Source organism: Trachypithecus francoisi, unplaced genomic scaffold, assembly GCF_009764315.1.
Source record: "Trachypithecus francoisi isolate TF-2019V2 unplaced genomic scaffold, Tfra_2.0 Lachesis_group1, whole genome shotgun sequence".
NCBI lineage: Eukaryota > Metazoa > Chordata > Mammalia > Primates > Cercopithecidae > Trachypithecus > Trachypithecus francoisi.
In genome coordinates, this window is record NW_022681454.1 from 125,113,238 (window position 1) to 125,134,068 (window position 20,831).

Sequence of the window (20,831 nt, forward strand, 5' to 3'; positions counted from 1 at the left end):
TTGGAGATATTTTTAACCATGTCCAAATAACTCCATGCCAACAAATATAAAATGAGTAATCATTCTTTTTGTTTTGATGTCAGAAAGAATACATTTGTAATAACTCCACTCTTTTTCTAAAAAGGAGTAGTGTCTTCTTCTGTCAGAAAATGATTTTAGACTGCAGTATTTGGCAAGTTTTAGAGTTTCACTGTCTATTTTGTGATAGTATAATAATGTTTTCTCCTTTGAAAGACAAATTTACACAGTGAGATATGTAAGAAGTTGAGTAAAGCAGCAATGTTTAAATACATTGTTATGTTCAGGTTTTAGATCCTGACCTGAATTTTAGAATAAATATACAAAAAAGGCTTTTTTTTTTTTTTTTAGTTCATCTAGGGGTGATTGAGGCTACAAAATTTATGCCACGTTTTCAACTGTCAAGGCTGCTTTCAGAATCCAGAGGAGGCCTGTAAGTAGTACAAAGATGCAGAGATGAATAAAGAAAGACAGTGGCCCATTCTTTCTGCTTTTTCACAGTCTCCCTTAGGGTGTGAGTTAGGTGCTTATGTGGTGCAATGAAAAAAAATTATTGATTGGTTGGGCACGGTGGCTCACACCTGTAATCCCAGCACTTTGGGGGCCCAAGGTGGGCGGATCACCTGAGGTCAGGAGTTCGAGACCAGCCTGACCAATATGATGAAACCCTGTCTCTACTAAAAATACAAAAATTAGCTGGGCATGGTGGCATGTGCCTGTAATCCCAGCTACTCGGGAGGCTGAGACAGGAGAATCGCTTGAACCCGGGAGGCAGAGGTTGCAGTGAGCTGAGATGGAGCCATTGCACTCCAGCCTGGGCAACAAGAGTAAAACTCCGTCTCCAAAAAAAAAAAAAAAAAGAAAAAATTATTGATTGATTAGGGATGTGGGTTAAATGGTAGGCTGGTAGGCCACTATTAACTTTCTCATGTACTTCCCCAAAGAAGCCCATGAGGTAGAAACACAAATGTATGGATATCATTTTAACACTGTACTATACTATTTGGGAAATATTTTCGTTTTATTGGGAGGGAAACATTTATTAGTATCTCAAAAGATGCTAGTCTTCAAAGTATTCTCCTACCTGGCACAGGAACCATTACATAAGAAAATTAATGAAAGACCTGTAGAGAATAAAAGGTAAAGAAAGACTATATCTGATAGTTTCTAGCATATAAACACAGGATTTTAGGTAGCATTATTGTACAATGATGTGCATAGTAGGCTTTCAAAAAGCGTTTGTAGAATTAATGAAGGAAATGAATAATTCATTAATGAATAATGAAGAAAGAAAAAAATCGTATAAACTGAACTGAACTGAAATATTTAACTTAAAGGACCAAATAATCCAAAGAGGAATCTTTATTTGTTTCTGCTCCCAAAGAGCTTATGTTTCGTATTTAGCTATAGTTCAACAATGTTTATTTAATGCCTTCTACATGCAAGGCACTGAGATGAGGTAAGAAGGTTAGATAGGGAATGAGAGGAATGTAAACAAAGATGTGTAGTAATAGAAGTACTTCAAAGGTCAGAGCAGACAGGAGGATGAAAGAGGAGGAAGACATTAACTCTGTCAAAGGTGGCATATTAGAAGAAATTAACAAAAGAATTGAGCTCAATTTTGAAGGTAAATGCTGGTTTATCAGGAAGACAATGGGCATGGAAATTCTGGGTAGCCACAACAACATTGATAATGACAGGAGGCAGTCAGATGCCTAGGCAGATAGAGGTGAGTCCCCAGCAAAATCCAACCTCCAACTCGAAGACCATATAAAGCCTGAAAGCCAAGCTACAAGTTAAATCCTGGGACCAGATTGAGAAACTGTCTTCTCATTTGGTGTGCTTTCCTCTGATTGGTCTCTACCTTTCACCTATTATGCATATAGCTACCCTTTCCTAATTGGTTTTCTACACTGTGGTGCCCACCTTTGAGTGATGTCTTTGCTCTAAACTTTTTTGCATACTCACAAACCAATCAGCTGCACTCCCCATTCTGAGTCCATAAAAAGCCCCAGACCCAATCACACAGAGAAACCACCCGACTGTGGGGGTGGGGGTACCCTCCCCCGACCCCACATCCCTTCTCTTCTGAAAGCTGTTCTGTCACTCAGTAAAATCCTCTGCTCTCATCACCCTTCAGCCATCAGTGTGACGTCATTCTTCTTGGATGCTGGATAAGAGCTTAGGGCCCACTGAGCACAGGTACTCTGAAAAGCTGTAGCACTGGCCCTTGCCCTTGACAGCAGAGAGCAGCCTTGACAGCAGTCAGCGCAAGGGAGCAAGGGACCAACTGAGCTGCTAACATGCTGCCATAAGGCTGCGGACAGTGAAATTAAAAGAGCTAATTATCACACTAACACCCACTCTGGGGCTTCAGGGTCATGGGCACCCCTCCCTGGGCACTGCCCCATTCCCCTCGAGGTAACACGCCTGACTTGGCTGTGGGCCCTGCACGGAACTTGCTCCTGTGTTGGTGGTCAGAGTGGCCGGCCAGATTCCACTCTTGCTCGCTCACGTGCTCTCTCCTGCAAGGGGCTGAGCATGGCAGGCTGCGTAGAGGGGGCACCCCAGCCGCAAGTCCAGCAACGGGGCTGAAAAAAATCCTGCTTCGACATGGCTAAGATGTCGAGGCATGAACCAATGGAGTGTGCTCAGGAAATACAAATAGTTTGGCACTGGAGGTTCTGAAACTGTAAGGTTTGAGGAGAAATAGGGAAATATGAGGCTGAAAAGATACTCCAGGCCTGTGTCATGGTGACTTTGTATTCTATGATAAGGGCCTTGGGATTTATCTGGTAGTCACTGGAAAGCCATTCAATTGCTTTAAACAAAGGACTGACAACTGAGATTTGGAATTCTTGTTGAGATTTTTGCTATGGAGCAGTGTTTCTCCCAAGAGCACATACATTAAAATCTTCTGTTGTGCTTATTAAAAATTCAGAGCCCTGAACTCTATCCTGGTATAAACCAAAAATAAAATTCTAAGCCCCTTGACCATCCCGATGGAGCCTTTCTCTTGGCAAGGGCATTCCAAAGTTAAGTGGAAAAACTAGTTTTAGGCCATGATGGGAAGGGGGTATTGGATCTCCTCCCTTTTGGAATTACCTAGAACAGACTTTTTAAGTCTGATAAGAAACATTTACAATCTATTCTCAAAGCCTGCTACTTGGAGGCTTCACCTGCATGATAAAACCTTGGTTTCCACAATTTCTTATCTTAACCCAGACAGTCCTAAGTCTTTAGACAATAACCTAACTGTTTCAGTCAATGCCAATCAGTAAGTCTTTAAATCCGCCTATGACTTGGAGGCCCTTGCTTCCAGTTAGTTGTCCTGCCTTTCCGGACCAAACAGATGTACATCCTACATGTATTTGATAGATGTCTCATGTCTCCCTAAAATGTATAAAACTAAGCTGTACCCCGATCACTTTGGGCACATGTTCTCAGGATCTCCTGAGGGTTGTGTCACAGGCCATTGGTCACTCATATTTGGCTCAGAATACATCTCTTCAAATATTTTACAGAGTTTGACCCTTTTTGTCAACACTGGGTTTACTAAATCAGAATCCTGGTGGAAAACTTTGGAATCTGTGTGTTTAACCTTCCAAGAGGATCCCCTTGTACCCTGCGGTTTTGAACACACTGCTCTTAGGGGTAGGGAGTTGAAAAGTTGGGCAAGACTGAATGCAGAGAGGTCATCTAGGAGGTGATGTCATACTCCAAGTGAGATAGTTTGAAGCAGTGTCAATGGGGATAGAAGATAGAATATGATAAGCTTGAGAGGTATTTTGGGGATAAAATCACATGTAGTTGGTGCTTGGATAGACTCAGTGAAGAAGAGGGTTTCAAGCCAGGTTTCTGTCTTAATTGGGTGGTGCATTAATAGTTATTATTAAAGTTTTAATAAGTTATACTTTTCCTTTTATATATAATTTTAAAAATTTGATACATTCCTAAATTTGATTATTGTTTCCTTTCAGGGCCAAATTGTTTTGTTGTTGAATTCTATGGTAGAAATAAAATGAAAAAAATATGTCACTTCGTTAAGATCTGTTATAGTCAACTTGTCAGGAAAACATTTATTTATTTAGTTGTAGATCCCAAAGTACCTATTTGCCTCTATGAATAAAATGAATACATAGCTTTATTTCCGATATCTCTGGGAGAAATTATATTTGCAAAACTTAAAGTCTAATTCAGCATACAACCAAAGTCATTGGAAATATCAGCCAATGAGCTGGAGACACAGCAAGGCTTAGTAGATGGATCTTTCTAGTCAGGCAAAACCCAACAAAATTGTTAAATATGTGCATATGTCTCTGTCACTGTCCCTTTTCCGTCTCTTCCTTTCTGGTCCTGTCCTGAAGAAGAGACTCCTACATACTACTTGTGTATATTGTTGCTATTAATTCTTGTTAACTGATGTGCTGACAAATAAGAACCAAACGTAGAATTCTTTTGGGAATGTGGTGGATATTATAATGCCCACCCATTTCTGCACTTCCCTACATTTCTCAGACTCCTGCGCAGTTAGGTTGGCCGTGTGACTGATTTCTGGCTAATGGAATGTGGGTGGAAATGGTGTTCTCTACTTGTAGGCTGCTTGATCTTCCGTGCTCTGAATCTAAAATATCCTGCATATCTACCATGCTCTCCTTATCTCATTCCTGGTCCTCTAAAATGACTCCAAACATCTACATCAGAGTTTGCATGAGCAAGAAATACTTTTATCATGTTAGTCTACTGAGATTCCAGCTTATTCTGTAACATAGCATTGCCAACTCTGATCAATGCATAGGGGTATTCCCAATTTTATGGGTGACTACTAACGGCATTTAAGTTAAAAATGGATGAAACTAGGCTGGGTGTGGTGGCTTGTGCCTGTAATCCCAGCACTTTGGGAGGCCGAGGTGGGTGGATCACAAGGTCAGGAGTTCAAGACCAGCCTGGCCAATATGGGGAAACCCGATCTCTGCTAAAAAATAAAAATATTAGCCAGGTGTGGTGGTGAGGGCCTGTATGTAGTCTCAGCTACTTGGGAGGCTGAGGCAGGAGGATTGCTTGAAGCTGAGATCGTGCCGTTGCACTCCAGCCTCGGCGACAGAGTGAGACTGTCTTAAAAAAAAAAAAGAGATGAAACTAATGATGGAATGATAGGCATTGAGGTGACTCTTTAGAGATAAAGGAGAACTCTTCTGGTACAGACTTAAGTTACATCATGAAGATATCCTCCTTGAGCCCTAAGACTGTTACTTGACATCAGAACTTATCTTTTACTTGCCTGGTCCTGCTCCCATCATGTTTTCAGTTTTTTTCTTTTTTTTCCTTACTTACAGAGTAGGGCGATTAATACCCATGTGATGGAATTATTGTGGAGATTAAAAGAGATGCCATATGTAAAATGTCTAGACCAGCGCCTAGCACATAGCAGGCGCCAGAGCCATCCTGGGAGAGCATCAGAAATGCAATCCCATAATTAACTTTGTAAATTTCTGATGTGATTCACAGATGGGTGTTATTTACATTAGTGACATCTAGTAGTTTTAAAGTTCTTACTTAAAATTTGAACTCTCTAAATTTCCGTGTCATAGGGCTCTGACTATTCTGCCCAAGTTGCTGCATGGATAAATGTCCAATAAATGTTAGGTAGCTATCGTTGTTTTCCTATTGTTCTTCAAAAGGAGCTGAAAGCAACATTGCCATTGTGGGGATTGTTTGTTCTCCAGGCTTGGGTTGGGAAGGCTGGATCTCCATGGCAAGGCTGTTTGCTGGGCAGTGGTGTGCAACTGATTGGACTGGTGCCCGTCTGACTGACTTGTTTTAAAGGCCAGAATAACTAGACTGAACCATGGGCATAATAACTATGTGTTCTAATCATTCTTATCCTCAAATTGTTTCTTTCTGTAAACAAAAGCAGGAAGAGCATAAGATGGGGGTGGAGTGGTATATTTCGAAAGACCTGAGATCAGACCTCCATAGTTCCCAGCTTTGCTGCTGTGTGACAAGGCAGACTGATTTAGCCTCTGTGGCTTCATTTCCTCACCTTTGAAATGAGAGCATTAGACTAGAGGGTCTTAAGGGTCCTTTCTCTAACCTACCAGAACCTAAACATAATTGAAGTTCCACTTGATCCAGCCTCTGTGAAAGAATGAATTCAAAGGAACGGTCCGGTATCTAAAGGGTAATTAGGATTCTTCAAATATTTTTGCAATCTCTCAGTAAACTGCCAAAGTGGAGCGTGCTTTTTTTTTGGAGTGCAGTATTCTTTTTTAAAAAAACAGCTTTATTGAGGCATCATTTACATACCATACAATTCACCCATTTAAAGTATACAATTCAATAGATGTTAGTATGGGGTATGCATTCTTACTATAGAAAAAGCATCTTAAAATCTACTTTATTGTTATCTTCGTTTTCTTATACATGGATATCAGGTGATCCCCAAAGCTCTGAATCTCCAACTATTACCTCACAACCCCCAAACTCAAACTCCCTGGCATCTATTCCACATGATTTTCTGGTCTTTCTCCCTCCTTTCTCTTGCCGCCTCTCTCAGCTCTTTACTATATACACAAATGAGGACTTGTCCACTTTTCTGTTTTCCCTCTATTTGCTCATTATTTAGATTCTGAGCAACAAAAGAGAGTCCAAGAGCAACCTGAACAGGTGAGAAATTTTCCCTTATTAGACATAAAAAGGAGGCATGCGTGTGAAGTCCCACACCTAAATATTCTTTTAAATTTCTGTTGCCTTAAGGGCACACCGTGACTTCTCTTCCACTTGTTCTTCCTCTGGGCAGTTCCAGTCAGCTTTGCCATTGTGCATAATAGGAAGTGGAGTGCTCTTGCAAGGAAGGCCTAGAGTTTCAGGAGACAAACCATTGAATTAATTTCTAACAGATTAACAGAGATTCCACTTGTCTCATTCATGCTGTAAAACTGCAAGCCTACAGTTGCATTTGTTTTCACTTCTACCTAAGACGAGCAGGGCTCTGATACTATCTCTGGGATGGCATGGGTGTGTTTGTGCAAGGGCAGGCCTTCCTTGTCTGCCAGAGCAGGCCCCTGCCTGATAAGGCCACGCCAGGCCTCTCAGCTCCCTAGGGAGTCATCCCATGCATTGTGAAAATTTTACCATGACCCAGTTTGTTCCATGTGTTGTTTTATTGAATTTCATACTGATGAACATCAATTATTATTAAGTGCCTGCTGTGTTCCAAATATGCCCTAAACAGTTTATGTAATGCATGGGGGTCCTCAGTTCCATGTAGTTTTAAAATGGAGATGTATATATAAGCACATTGACATTATCATATTAGAAGTAAATAGAAGCTTATCTTTTAGGACAAATTTGAATTCTTTTTTAAAAAAAATTGCAAGTATCTTTGTAATTGATTAATAAACAATACATTGTTTATTGTAAATTTTTTTGTAATACAGAGACGCATGAAGAAGAAAGTATAAAGGATGAGAAATTCTGCTTCCTAGAAATAACTGCTGTTAGAGTTTTGATGAACATTCTTTGAGACATCTTGCTATACATACACACACATATATATTATACATACATAATTTTACATAAATGGATTTATAATGTACTTACTATTTGTAACCTGCTTTTTTTTTTTCACTCAGCAGTGTGTCAGGAACTAGTTTCCCTATCAATAAATGTAGACCCACATAATTATATCCAATTGTAGCAGAATGTTCAATTATATCACCTGTAATTTATTTAACTAATCCCTTATTAATGGAATTTAAATAATTTCTAATTCTTTAAAACATTATAAGCAATCATTGCACCTGTCTCCAATTATACTCTTAGCACACATTTCCTGGAGGTGGATCCTTTGTTGGGTCAAAGGATATGAGCATTGAAATTTTTGAGACGTAATACCACACTTGACTCAAACACCAACCCCCTTGATTCAGATGCTGTTGATGCCCCGCCCATATCTTCTTGGTCCACTCCAGAGGCCTCTCAGATGGAACAAGTTTATAGCCTGTTGAGTGTCTCTGCCAGGAATATTTGTTAGCTGTGGAGCCCATTCACAGTCAGGGAAGCATGAAGTGCTGGAAGTGCACTGGGAGTTAATGTGACCCCTAACTGCGAAATGATGGGGACTTGGAGATAAATGCTTCAGTTTCCTTTCCCCGAGGTGGGACTATTCTAACGTGTGTTGTGCACATTCCCTGGGAGAATTTAGTCTAGTTGCATGTAGTAGTATCCTGCCCATTAACTCGCAAGTTATTTGCTTTCCTCCCTTACTACCTGACTGCCCCACTCCTTTACTGGGCTTCGTTGGACTTCTACTCAAATCCTAGTCTTAGGGTCCACTTTTACAGGAGCCCAGATGAAGACATCCTTCATATTACAGGTGAAAGTTGTGGTAGGTACAATAATGGCTCCTTAAAGATACCCATATCTTAGATTGCTGGAACTTGTGAAAATGTTACCTTACTTGGAAAAAGGGACTTTGGAAATGTAATCACATATGTAATCACATCTTAAGAACCTTGAGATAGGAAAGTTATCCTGTATTATCTGGGTGGCCCTGATATGATTACAAGCGTCCTTAAAAGTGGAGGAGGAAGGCAGAAGAAGAGAGTCAGGAGATGTGAAGAATCAGAGATGCAGCATTGCTGGCTTTGAAGATGGAGGAGAGCCATGAGCCAAGGAGTGTGGGTGACCTCTAGAAGCTGGAAAAGGCATGAAAACAGATTTACCCCTGGAGCCTCCAGCATGGAACCTAGTTCTGCTGACACCTTGATTTTAGCCCAGTGACTTCTCTAGTGGACTTCTAACCTACAGTACTGTAAGATAACAAATTTGTGCCACGTTTGTGGTAATCTGTTATGGCAGCATTAAAAAACGAACACAAAAAGTTAAACAATACAAGGCAACGGATGCCAGAAGCATCATATGGCAGTGCGTATTGTTCCAAAAGAGGAGCGTGAACAATGAGGCTGAGAAAAGGATGAAATCATGAAACTTGTTCCTTCCTCTTGAGCACAGAGTGGTTTGCTGTGGGTGTTTAGAGTAGTGAGTTAATGACCACTAAATATAGGCCTGTGGCCGGAAACCCTCCCAATGAGCTGAGGGTTTGTACGAATTTTAATTTACTTGAAAATTCCGTCAGGTTTCTGAAAATTTTAATGTGTATAAAAATTATCTGGGAAAATAAAAAGTTAAAAAAAAGATCATCTGAGGAATTTGTTTAAAATGTAGATTCTTGGATCCCATTTGCCAGAGGTTCTAATTCAAAGGTCTGGAATAAGGTCCAGGAATTTGCATTTAAAACCAGGTTACTCTGACACACATTGCTTTAGGGGACTCTCCTACTAGAAACCCCTGCTGTTTGGCAGTTATGGGGGAGGTCTACACGGCACCCACTTTGTCAGGCAGTTTGCTTAGGTAAGATCAGAAGAGAAAGGAATCACTAGAAATTGTCTATTATTGTATCACATCCGAATATCCTAGTTTTGTTTCTGTTTGGGGGTGTCAGTCACAACAGTCATTAGCATCAACCAGAAGCCCAAATGTAATAGATGGGGTGGCCTGTGTCACCAGAGGCAGAGCATCTGGGCCCTGGGCCCCTGAGGATTGTCTGATCTTATGATTGGTTTGCTTACAATAGCATTTTCTCATTTGGCTGATGGGCAAATCGTTTTCAGATGACTTTGGAGAGCCGGGGTAGTTTGGCTGTTACTAACTGGAAGCTGCACACTCAAACATTTGGAATATCCTGAGGATTACAGATGTGCTGAAGGATGTCTTGGATCTCCTCCAGTGAGGGTTTCAGAGGTCATCTGAAAAGAATGCTCGCCTCTGCCTTGTGCCTTTTAGAAGGAGGCTCTGTGCTTGTCTAGCTTTATGCAGCTCTCTGAAATGTCAGAAGATAAGAAATGCCTCTCAGCACGAAGGCTTCCAGACACATATGTGACAAGAAATTTGGCATCAGCTTTACAAGTGTCAGATGTCTAGGATAAAGCAATATGGGTATAGTATTTCTGGTGCTATTTTGGTGCCTTGTGCATGAGCCTGCAGCATTAGAAAAACTGCTTTTCAGCTTTGGATGATAGCCTTACTGACGCTCGGCATGCATGTCTGAAAGTACAGTTGGGTCATATTCTAGTTATGGTCCACAGCAAGTCACCTAGAGTTGTGATATTGAGCTTCAAGGGAGTGCCCTTGAGACACACGGGCATTTCACAGCCTTTGACAACTTGAGTGGCACAGCCACAGAGACTGTCATCAGATGGTGCCATATAAGCCTTAATCAACTCTTGCAACACCCGTGCAAAGTTGGTAAACACTCTTATCCTCGCTTTTCAGGCAGGGAACTAAAGCAAGGAGAGGTCCAACAGACAGGGTCACAGACTCAGTCAGTTCACTTATCTTACTGTTGAATGATCTCAGGTGAATGAGATCAGAACAAATTTCTACTTTCTCTAACTCAGGGAATATGTCTCCTGGCGAGAGAGCATTTTTGGCACTTTGTGACTTGCTGAAAGACTTGAAGTTCCCAGCCTGGCTGTGGCTGTTCATTGGTTAAGAGCAAATGCCTGGGGCACTTGGCTTAATGACTGTCATAAGCAGTGTGAAAAAATGTGTAAGAAAAAACAAAATATGGTAATGTAGAGAGGTTGTTAAGGTAGTAATATCCAATAGGAATACTGTGTATAAAGTCTGAGTGATAATACAACCTTCTTACCCAAGGTATTTGATACTGGCTGAGGCCTCTTTTATTTATTTAAAATCCAGTGGTGAGCTCTAAACACCATAGTTTAAGAAGGTAAAAAAAATACTTACAGTGGAGAATTTTCTGAATGATTGAAAAATGGAAGTAGAAGACCCATGAGAAAAAAATGAAAGCATTGCTCTTAATTTGTGGAAAGAAAGTTGATGGGAAATTATGAGATCTGTAAATATATCACAAGGTTTTTAGAGAAGACAAATTAATTTTCCACTGATGACAAAACTTGAAAAAGTGGGTTTATGTTAGAGTTTGAAAGAGTCATAGGAAAGAATCTTCTGGTGTTGAGAATGGTTAAAAACCAGACTAGGCTACTTAGAAAGGAATTCCCCTCTTCCAAAGGTCCTTAGCAAATAGGCTAAACCATCCCAGCATGATCAAGGTTAATGATGTCAACTGGTGTCTCCAGCGCCCTAAGGTGGGCTGCCAGTAGTGATCATGGTCGGATTACTTTTTTTTTTTTTCAGCTTTTTAGTTTGAAATAATTTTAGACTTACAGAAAAGTTGCACACTAGTATACAGAGTTCCCATATATCCCAGCTTCTCCTGATGTTAACATTTTACACAACTATGATCAAATGATCCAGTGATCAAAACCAATAAATTAACATTGCTGCAAAATGGTGGTAGGGACTTTGAGTGAAGGGAAAATAGGTAGGACTGTGGACTTTCACAATCCTTCCATGGAGCAGACTGCTTTTATTTGTTTATGTTGGAATTCCATATACTATTTTGTTTAAACAAATAGTTCTATTGCAAAAATTTGAAAACCAAGTTTAGGAAGAGAGATAGTTTAACTGACCTCTACTACTAAGATTTTGTGCTTTTGATCATTATATCATTTGACAGATAATTAGAGGGTAAATGTGTTTGGTAAAGACATTTATGGATGCAATGTAATGCTACATATACATTTTTGTTCATTTCTTGATCCATTCAGGCTTGTTCTGCTGTAAGCAGGTTATTTGTACTTGCTTGCTCTCCAGTACCAAAAACCACGACTGGCACATAGTCTATGCTTAATTAATATTTGTTCAATGGGCCAGGTGTGGTGGCTCACACCTGTAACCCCAGCACTTTGGGAGGCTGAGGTGGGTGGATCACCTGAGGTCAGGAGTTTGAGATCAGTCTGGCTAACATAGTGAAACCCCGTTTCTACTAAAAATATAAACAATTAGCCAGACGTGGTGGCACGTGCCTGTAATTCCAGCTACTTGGGAGGCTGAGGCAGGAGAATCACTTGAACCCGGGAGGTGGAGGTTGTGGTGAGCTGAGATCACGCCACCGCACTCCAGCTTGGGCCACAAGAGTGAAACTCTGTCTCAAAAAAAAAAAGAATTGTTAAATGGAATCAAATTGGCGTGTTCACCCTTTTCTGATTTCTTCACATGCCTCGCTCCTTATTCAAATATCTGCGTAGGCCTTCCCTGACCATCCAAACTAAAATAACGTTTTTTCTATTATCTCTCACTTTCTTTCTCTTTCACCTGGCACTATTTTGTTGTTATTATTCAGAGCACTCATTATTATCTGAAAGATGATTTATTTGTTTGTTAAAAGTGTATGATTTGTCTTCTACTAACAGTAAGCTCCTTGAGGACAATGACATTTTCTTGTTGAATCTCTATGGGTTCTAGAATGAATGAATGAATGAATGAATGAAGACACGGTCACCTATACTTTGAAGATAGAAGTAAGTTAACTTCAGAAAGCTTCACTTAAGCATCTTTGAATTCACAATTTGCATATATGGAAATATGTGATGATTTTTTCAATTAGAGCATTGCATTTATAAATTTCCTTTTGCCTTTCACTGATGTAAGAAAATTGTTTCTTATTTTAATCTCAAATAGTGACCTTGCAGCTGGTAACCCTGTAGGAATATTTTTGAAAGAAAAAGGATAAATTCTATGAAACTCTTTGAGCTCTAAGAAAGATGATAACTACATTTGAGAAGTTGTATTGTCATGATTAATTAGTGTTATACAAAAGTGAGAGACTCATACAGCCCTGTCAGTGTCACGGGAATCACAGTGCCTATGATGTTAATGGGAACCAGATCCAATTAAGTGAATTAAAATAATTTAAAATATTATGGATGTGGGCATCTCACAGTATGGCAACTGGCCCATTTCTCAGGGCCAACCTCATCTATACACAGAGAAAGACTCAAAATGGTCATGTTATCTGTGTATGTGTATGTGTATTATGTGTATGTGATTAAGGTGCCCTAAGAATATCTGCTGTTACATTTTTTTGTGTGCATATAGGCAGCAGAGTGGCACAATACAAAAGTGCTGGGCCTCTGCAATACTTTATGCACAAAGGCAAATTAAAAAAAAAAAAAACCTTATCATGACTCAGTTGTTCAAGATTTCAGAGAGGGTGATTTAGGGCAGCTCAGTCTGGAGCTCTATGCTTTCCTCACGGCATTTAAGGCTTAAGAGCTGGAAAAAGGTTTCCAGTTAGTTACTGAATGTGGTGGGCAGAATAATGGCCCCCCAGAGATGTCATGTCTGAATCCTTAGACTCTGTGAATATGTTAGGTTACATGGCAAAGGGGATTTAAGGTTCAGGTAAAGTCAGTGTTGCTAATCAGCTGACCTTGAGACTGGGAAATTATCCTGGATTATCTGGGTGTGCCCAGTATAATCACAAGGGTCTTTAAAAGTGAAAGAGGGAGGCAGAAGAAAGTGTGATAGTATAGGGATGTGAAGAAGACTCAACCAGTCCTTGCTGGTTTTGAAGCTGGAAGAGGGTCATGAGCCAAGGAATAAGGGCAGCCTCTAAAAAGCTGGAAAAGATCAGAAAATGTTTCTCCCCTAGAGCCTCCAGAAAGGAACACTGTCTGGCCAACACCTTGATCTTAGACCAGTGAGACTCATTTTTGCCTTCTGACTTCCAGAAGTGTAAGATAATCAACTTTTGTTGTTTTTAAGCCACTGAGTTTATGGCAATTTGTTACAACAGCAATAGGAAGCTAGTATACGGAGTCTCATTCATACCCCTATGAGACCTTCTGTAATCTCATCCCACCCAGCCCACCTAACTCTCCAGCAAAGTCTTCTGCTTGAGTCAGATTGGTTTCCTCCCTCCTTCCACATGCATTATGCTCATTCCCACCTCCTAGTTGTTCTCCCTTCTGTGAGTTTCTCTGGTTGGGAAAGAATTTCTCCCTCCTGCTAGTGTAAATCTGTATGGACATGGTTTCTTCTTCCCATAAACTGCTAGACCAACCCGGATCACCCCAACTCTGCAGGTGATCGGATGTTAAAATATTTCAATCAAAATGGACTAAATTTCTGACGTGGGCTATAACTGATGTCGTGAAGATGAGGAGGATTTAAGGCTTACTTTTTTTTTTTTTTTTTTGAGACGGAGTCTCGCTCTGTCCCCCAGGCTGGAGTGCAGTGGCACGATCTCGGCTCACTGCAAGCTCTACCTCCCAGGTTCACACCATTCTCCTGCCTTAGCCTCCCAACTAGCTGGGTCTACAGGCGCCTGCCACTGTGCCTGGCTAATTTTTTGTATTTTTAGTTAAGATGGGGTTTCACTGTGGTCTCGATCTCCTGACCTTGTGATCCGCCCGCCTCGGCCTCCCAAAGTGCTGGGATTACAGGCGTGAGCCACCGCGCCCAGCCTAAAGGCTTACTTTAATGGACATACACATTGACTAGTTTTTCAAAATAGTATGCTGTATGCTAGAACTGAAATGTGTTTATGGTATTGGAGGAAGGAAGAGAAAGGATACCTGATTGCCTAAATTGGGGCAGGTGTGAGGGTCACAGATTGGATTTAGGTAAAACCTTTTAGAGAACAGGATTCCTGGGTTGCCTCATGAATGGTGAGGAGTTTGTGAGGCAACACAAGGATGGGAAAGGCTACTTCAGGCAGAGAAAACAGCTAGTTCAAAGGAGAGAGGTGTAAGATGTGTTTTATGCAGAAACTACAAGTTGTTTGGCATAACAATAGTGGGTTAAGAAGAAAGGGACAAGAAATTAGGGTAGAAAGAGACAGAAGGCAGATAGCAAATGGTTTTCTAGGTCGGGCTAAGTGGTTTGTAGATAGAAAGATTTAAGCAATAACATGATTTGTGTTTTAGGAAAATTCCTTGGATTGCAACAGGGACAATGGATGTGAAAGGGTTGAGGCTACAGGCAGAGAGAACTGTTGCGAGGCTGTGGTCTAGAGTAGGAATCAATAAGGCCTGAACTAAGGCATTGACAGGAGATCAGGAGTGGAGAGTTGGCACAAGAAATAGGAGGGAGAATCAACAGTGAAGAGGCCATGGAGTGAGTGGTGGTACCCACTCTTTGAGATAGGAAAATTTATTTCATGAGGAAATAGGTATTAAGTTAAATGTTGGATTTAAAGTACTCACAGAGTATAAAGATGGATATGCCCAGCACACAGTTGGTATCAACTTCAGGAAAAGCGTTTAGGATCTAGACAATTTTGGAATCATTAGTGTATAGGTGAGTGTGCAAGAAGAGAAGAAGGGAGAACCATGTAAATATGTGGAATGAGAAAAAATGGTTCAGGAAGCTTGAAGAGACCCAGGAGATAATGGTGTCCCAGTGTCTTAGTTTGGTCTGCTATAACAAAAATAGCATAGACAGGTGACTTCCACAACATAATTTTTTTTTCACAGTCTGGGAGCCTGGGAATTCTGAAATCAAAGTGCTGGCAGATATAGTGTCTGGTGAGGGACTTCTTCCTGGCTTGCTGATGGCAGTCTTCTCGTTGTATCCTTAAGTGGCAGAGAGAGAGAGAAAACTGCTCTTTTGTGTCTTTTTGTGAAGACACTAATTCCATTGAGGAGGGCTTCGGCCTCGTAAACTAATCACCTCCAAAAGTCCTCACGTCCTAATACCATCACCTGGGGGGATTAGGATTTCAACATATGAATTTTGGGGGGACATAAACTTTCTGTCCATGATAATGCAGTAACAGAGGGAGGAGAGTGTGACAAGGAGAATGCGACAGCATGGAAAGCCAGAGAGGTCAGGTGCAATGACGAACATTTTTGTTATATTTGTGTGACCTTGTTGGCAGAGTTTCACTGAAGTATGTGAGTGAACATCAGACGTTGAGAGTGAATAAGAGGTGAGGAAGTGTGAAAACCCATAGTGACCAGCACTTCCAAGAAGCTGGGCTGTGGGAAGTCAAAGGTGGAGATCAATGGACAAGTTAAGAGAGAGTTCGGCCGGGCACGGTGGCTCAAGCCTGTAATCCCAGCACTTTGGGAGGCCGAGACGGGCGGATCACAAGGTCAGGAGATCGAGACCATCCTGGCTAACACGGTGAAACCCCGTGTCTACTAAAAATACAAAAACTAGCCGGGCGAGGTGGCGGGCGCCTGTAGTCCCAGCTACTCGGGAGGCTGAGGCAGGAGAATGGCGTAAACCCGGGAGGCGGAGCTTGCAGTGAGCTGAGATCCGGCCACTGCACTCCAGTCCGGGCGACAGAGCGAGACTCCGCCTCAAAAAAAAAAAAAAAAAAGAGAGAGATCAACAGTCTCTGGGAAGTGCTGAGCGGCCACAGCCTTTGAAAAAGCGCTATTAAAGATACAGGAGAGGCCGGGCGCGGTGGCTCAAGCCTGTAATCCCAGCACTTTGGGAGGCTGAGACGGGCGGATCACGAGGTCAGGAGACCATCCTGGCTAACATGGTGAAACCCCGTCTCTACTAAAAAAATACAAAAAACTAGCCGGGCGAGGTGGCGGGCGCCTGTAGTCCCAGCTACTCGGCAGGCTGGGGCAGGAGAATGGCGTAAACCCGGGAGGCGGAGCTTGCAGTGAGCTGAGATCCGGCCACTGCACTCCAGCCTGGGCGACAGAGCGAGACTCTGTCTCAAAAAAAAAAAAAAAAAAAAAAAAGATACAGGAGAGAGATAGGTAGAGAGAGAGGAAGGAGGAATTGCTACTGGAAAAAGAAGACAAATAATCTAGTATAGGTAGAGAGTCTAGCTTTCTTTTTTTTTTTTTTTTGAGACGGAGTCTTGCTCTGCCGCCCAGGCTGGAGTGCAGGGGCCGGCTCTCAGCTCACTGCAAGCTCCGCCTCCCGGGTTCACGCCATTCTCCTGTCTCAGCCTCCGAGTAGCTGGGACTACAGGCGCCCGCCTCGTCGCCCGGCTAGTTTTTTGTATTTTTTAGTAGAGACGGGGTTTCACCGTATTAGCCAGGGTGGTCTCGATCTCCTGACCTCGTGATCCGCCCGTCTCGGCCTCCCAAAGTGCTGGGATTACAGGCTTGAGCCACCGCGCCGGCCGAGAGTCTAGCTTTCAATGAGTGGAGGATTCCTTTTGACTGAGATGTGATGCAGGTTAGTTTATAGGTTGTGGAGTGGAAACTGGGTATAACAAGCTGGCTGAAAGGATTCACAATCAGTAGCCACCATATAGGAATTGAGGGTCGTTTTTTAAGGGGGGCAGGATTTGGGGAGGAGGCTTGGCAGTGAAGACAAGCTTTAGGATTTGCCCATGGAACTGAGTTGGGAACTGTAGTCTGAAAAGTCAAGAAACTTTGTATTTTGGGTGTTGGATGGCTATTTCACATGGATGTTTATTTTACCTAAACTGACTTCAGAATTAGAGTGGAGAGGAACTTGGTGAGTCAGGTGATGAAACTCTCAGTAAGTGCATGCAGGTGGTGGTTTTGGTCACCTCTATAATAACTCAGCTTTACTCCCCCTAAGGAATTGATGGAAGCCAACCCTGACAGTGTAACAAAGCTCATCTGCTAGTAACAGTGCTTTATCTGACAACAGCAAAGCGATTGTGGGAAGGAATGGAGGAATGGAGGAATGTTGTATGTGATTTCAAAATTGGCTTATAAGATATGAACTCTGAATTTCTTGTGCCTTTCTAGGAAGAAAACAAATATCAATACAGATAATTTCTATCTGTTGGCTGCTACACCGAAAACTCGCTTAACCTCAAAGATAATTCCTATTTGTTGGAGCCAAGAGAGTAGCATTTTTGAAGGACTGAGTTGTTGAAGATAAGATTGAGATCTTCGTTCCAAGGGGATCAAAAGAGATAAAAGTCTTTCACTTCATGAACTCTGTATTCACTTCCTGTGGCTACTGTAATTAATTACCACAAACTTGTTGGCTGGAAATAACAAAAGTTTATCCTCTTACAGTTTTGGGCCAGAAGTTCAAAATCAAGGTGTCAGCAGGGTCCTGCTCCCTCTGAAGGCTCTAGGGGGGAGTCCTGCCTTACGTCTGCCAACTTTTGGCGGGTCTAGATGTTCTTTAACTTGTGGCTGATAGCTCTAAACTCTGCCTGCCTCTTCACAGGGACTTCCCTGTGCTTGTGTCTTATTCTTTTCTGTTTCATATAAGGACACTGGTCATTGGATTTAGGACCTACCTGGATAATCCAGTCATCTTAAGATCCTTAACTTAATTATGCCTGCAAAGACCCTATTTACAAGTAAGACATACAGGTTCTTGTTGGGCACATCTTTTGGGTAGGACCAACATTCAACTCACTACAAAGCCCAAAAGATTTAAAACTTTGTATCAGTGAACCTGATTACCTCTCCAAAGATATATATATATATATTTTACTTCAGAGTGCCTTGCCCTTTCCCATAAAACAGTGTAGGGTACACATTGCTCAGTAACTAGGTTTTGGGTTGGCATAGAATTATGTAGAGTCCATGCTGAGAAAACAGGTGTTGTTTTAGATGACAGTAATTCAGCAATGTCTAGCTTCATTGATAACAGACTTAATCTACTGATTTGGGTTGACCCCTTGCATTTAGGGAGCCAAAGGGAAAAATCTTATAGGGCAAAAACATCTACATCTAAGGCCTGTGCTTCATGTATGGCCTAAACATATGCTGTAAATATGAGAAAAGTTTTAAGATCTTTGCTTTGCCTTGGAAACTATAGCTGGCAAGATCTAGCAAACTTACAGAATAGAGATTCCAACAGGGCCTACAGGACAGATCTGGAGCCCTGGCAATACTTTTCAGGGGGCACTAATATAGTTTGGTCAACGCAGCGGTCCCTGAATCATTCTGTATGCAGGCAGATCAAAGATTGACGTGTGCAAATGAAGTGATTCCAACAACATTAACATGCTGATTGCAGCTAAGTGCACTGCTTGTTCAACAATTCTTCAGTAGACTAAAAAATATTTAATTGAAGTAATGAGAAACCAAAAACTTTCTATTTCATGATATTATAAAAATATGTTCCTCATGCCTTCAGCTAATAGTTCTCTATTTGTGATTCTCAACTATCTCCATCTCTAGTCATTAATTCTCATTTGTACTTCTGTCTCAAACTGAAAACTGCTTAGAGGACATTTCTAATCAGAAGTTCTGCCATCAAGTCAGTATTTACATGTTCAAAACTAAGGTAATATTATCTAAGAACCCCAGCAATCTTTTCCCAAATCTTAGTTTCTGTTACTGATGACATCTGTTATTGATATTATGGTCCCTGAGACTTCCCAATTGAGAGCAAGTTATAGCAGAAAAACAGTCTGGAATAACTGTTAGGATTTGGGAGTTTAGTTTAGATTTGCTGCTCATATTTTCATAATTTTGGTTAATTCACATAACCTTTGGGATCTATTTTCTGATGTGCAAAATGAAGAGCCTGGGCTGGCAGCTAGATGACTTATACATTTATTTAACAAACTTGTTTTCTGCATCAATGATGTGTCAGTAGGTCATTCACAGAGCCAGGTATGGTAGTTCAGTGTTGATTGGGCCTGGTTCCGATCCTGACATGGTGGACCTGTTCTCTGTTAAAGCTCTCCTGCATCAATCTTTCACTGAACTCCACTGATTCTGCTTTGGCCCTTCCTTCTATCGCGTGCTGCTGGCCCTTCAGTCAAGATGGGGGCACTGCAGAGCCCCCATCTAGTTCCAGCTCTCCACACCAAGCCGTGCTGCACAGGGCACTCTTGTCAGGTCGCTTTCCTCTTCAAGGATCTGATTCTTGCAGCCAGGTGCAGTGACTCACGTCTGTAATCCCAGCACTAAGCTCAGGAGTTTGAGACCGGCCTGGGCAACATGTCTCCACCAGAAATACAAAATATTAGCCAGGCCTTGTGGTGCACACCTGTGGTCCTAGCTACTCAGGAGTTAGAGGTGCGAGGATAGCTTGAGCCCTGGAGGTGGAGGCTGCAGTGAGCCAAGATTGCACCACTGCACTCCAACCTGGGCGACAGAGTGAGACACCCCCAACAACCATCTTAATTGAAAACACACACACACACACACACACACACACACACAAACTGATGCTTCCTGTTGCCCCTTATAAGTGACATCCCAGTTAAGAGTGTTGTCAGGGGTCTTCTTTAAACTGTCCTTGTCTTCATGTCTTGCTCTATGAAACCCCTCCTCAGTTGTGTCACTCTCCTTATTCTTCCCCTCAAATCTACCTGTCTGCACTTACTAAGTCTCCATCCTGAGATACTTTCCCCCCACCTCACCTCCTGACTAACCCCAATCAATGAAAGCCACAAATTCCCGAGAAAAGTTTCCCCAGAACCCACAGGCCACCATCTTCACCCCGGGCCTGTACCATGTATTTTGCATGTTTTGGACATTTGGTTACAGCTACTCGGGAGTTAGAGGTGCGAGCTCTTATTTCTTTCATGGCCTAGCCCAGGCCCAGAAACCTGAGAGTAGAGGTTAAGATTGAACCCCCTAAGTCGGGCTTCCTGAGTCCTTAACATGGCTTCATCTTTTCCTAGCTCTGTGACTGTGGCAATTTACTTATCCTCTCTGAACTTCCTTTTCCTTACTTGCACAATTGAGACAACAATATTGCCTACCTCAGTTACTTACTAGTTCACGAATAGTTGTTAATTATTTACTCCAGTTAATATGAGTAAAGTGTTTAAGACAGATCTTGCTATGTAGTAAGTGATTAAGAAGTGTTAGTTACTGCTGTTTCATTGGATTAGTGTAAGAATTAAACGACATAATTCATTTAAAAGCCCTCACTGTAAGGCCGGGCGCGGTGGCTCACGCCTGTAACCCCAGCACTTTGGGAGGACGAGGCGGGTGGTTCACAACGTCAGGAGA

At 41.8% G+C, this 20,831-nt stretch overlaps 1 long non-coding RNA gene across 5 annotated transcripts in view; it reads left to right on the plus strand.

The window, feature by feature from the left end:
* The window catches only part of LOC117085903, a 294,414-nt gene that overhangs the window by 71,564 nt on the left and 202,019 nt on the right, over positions 1-20,831 (plus strand). For all 5 annotated transcript variants that reach the window (XR_004438125.1, XR_004438123.1, XR_004438126.1 and 2 more), the window contains one exon: positions 370-451. This is a non-coding gene — a long non-coding RNA (uncharacterized LOC117085903). The remainder of the gene's footprint in view (positions 1-369; positions 452-20,831) is intronic.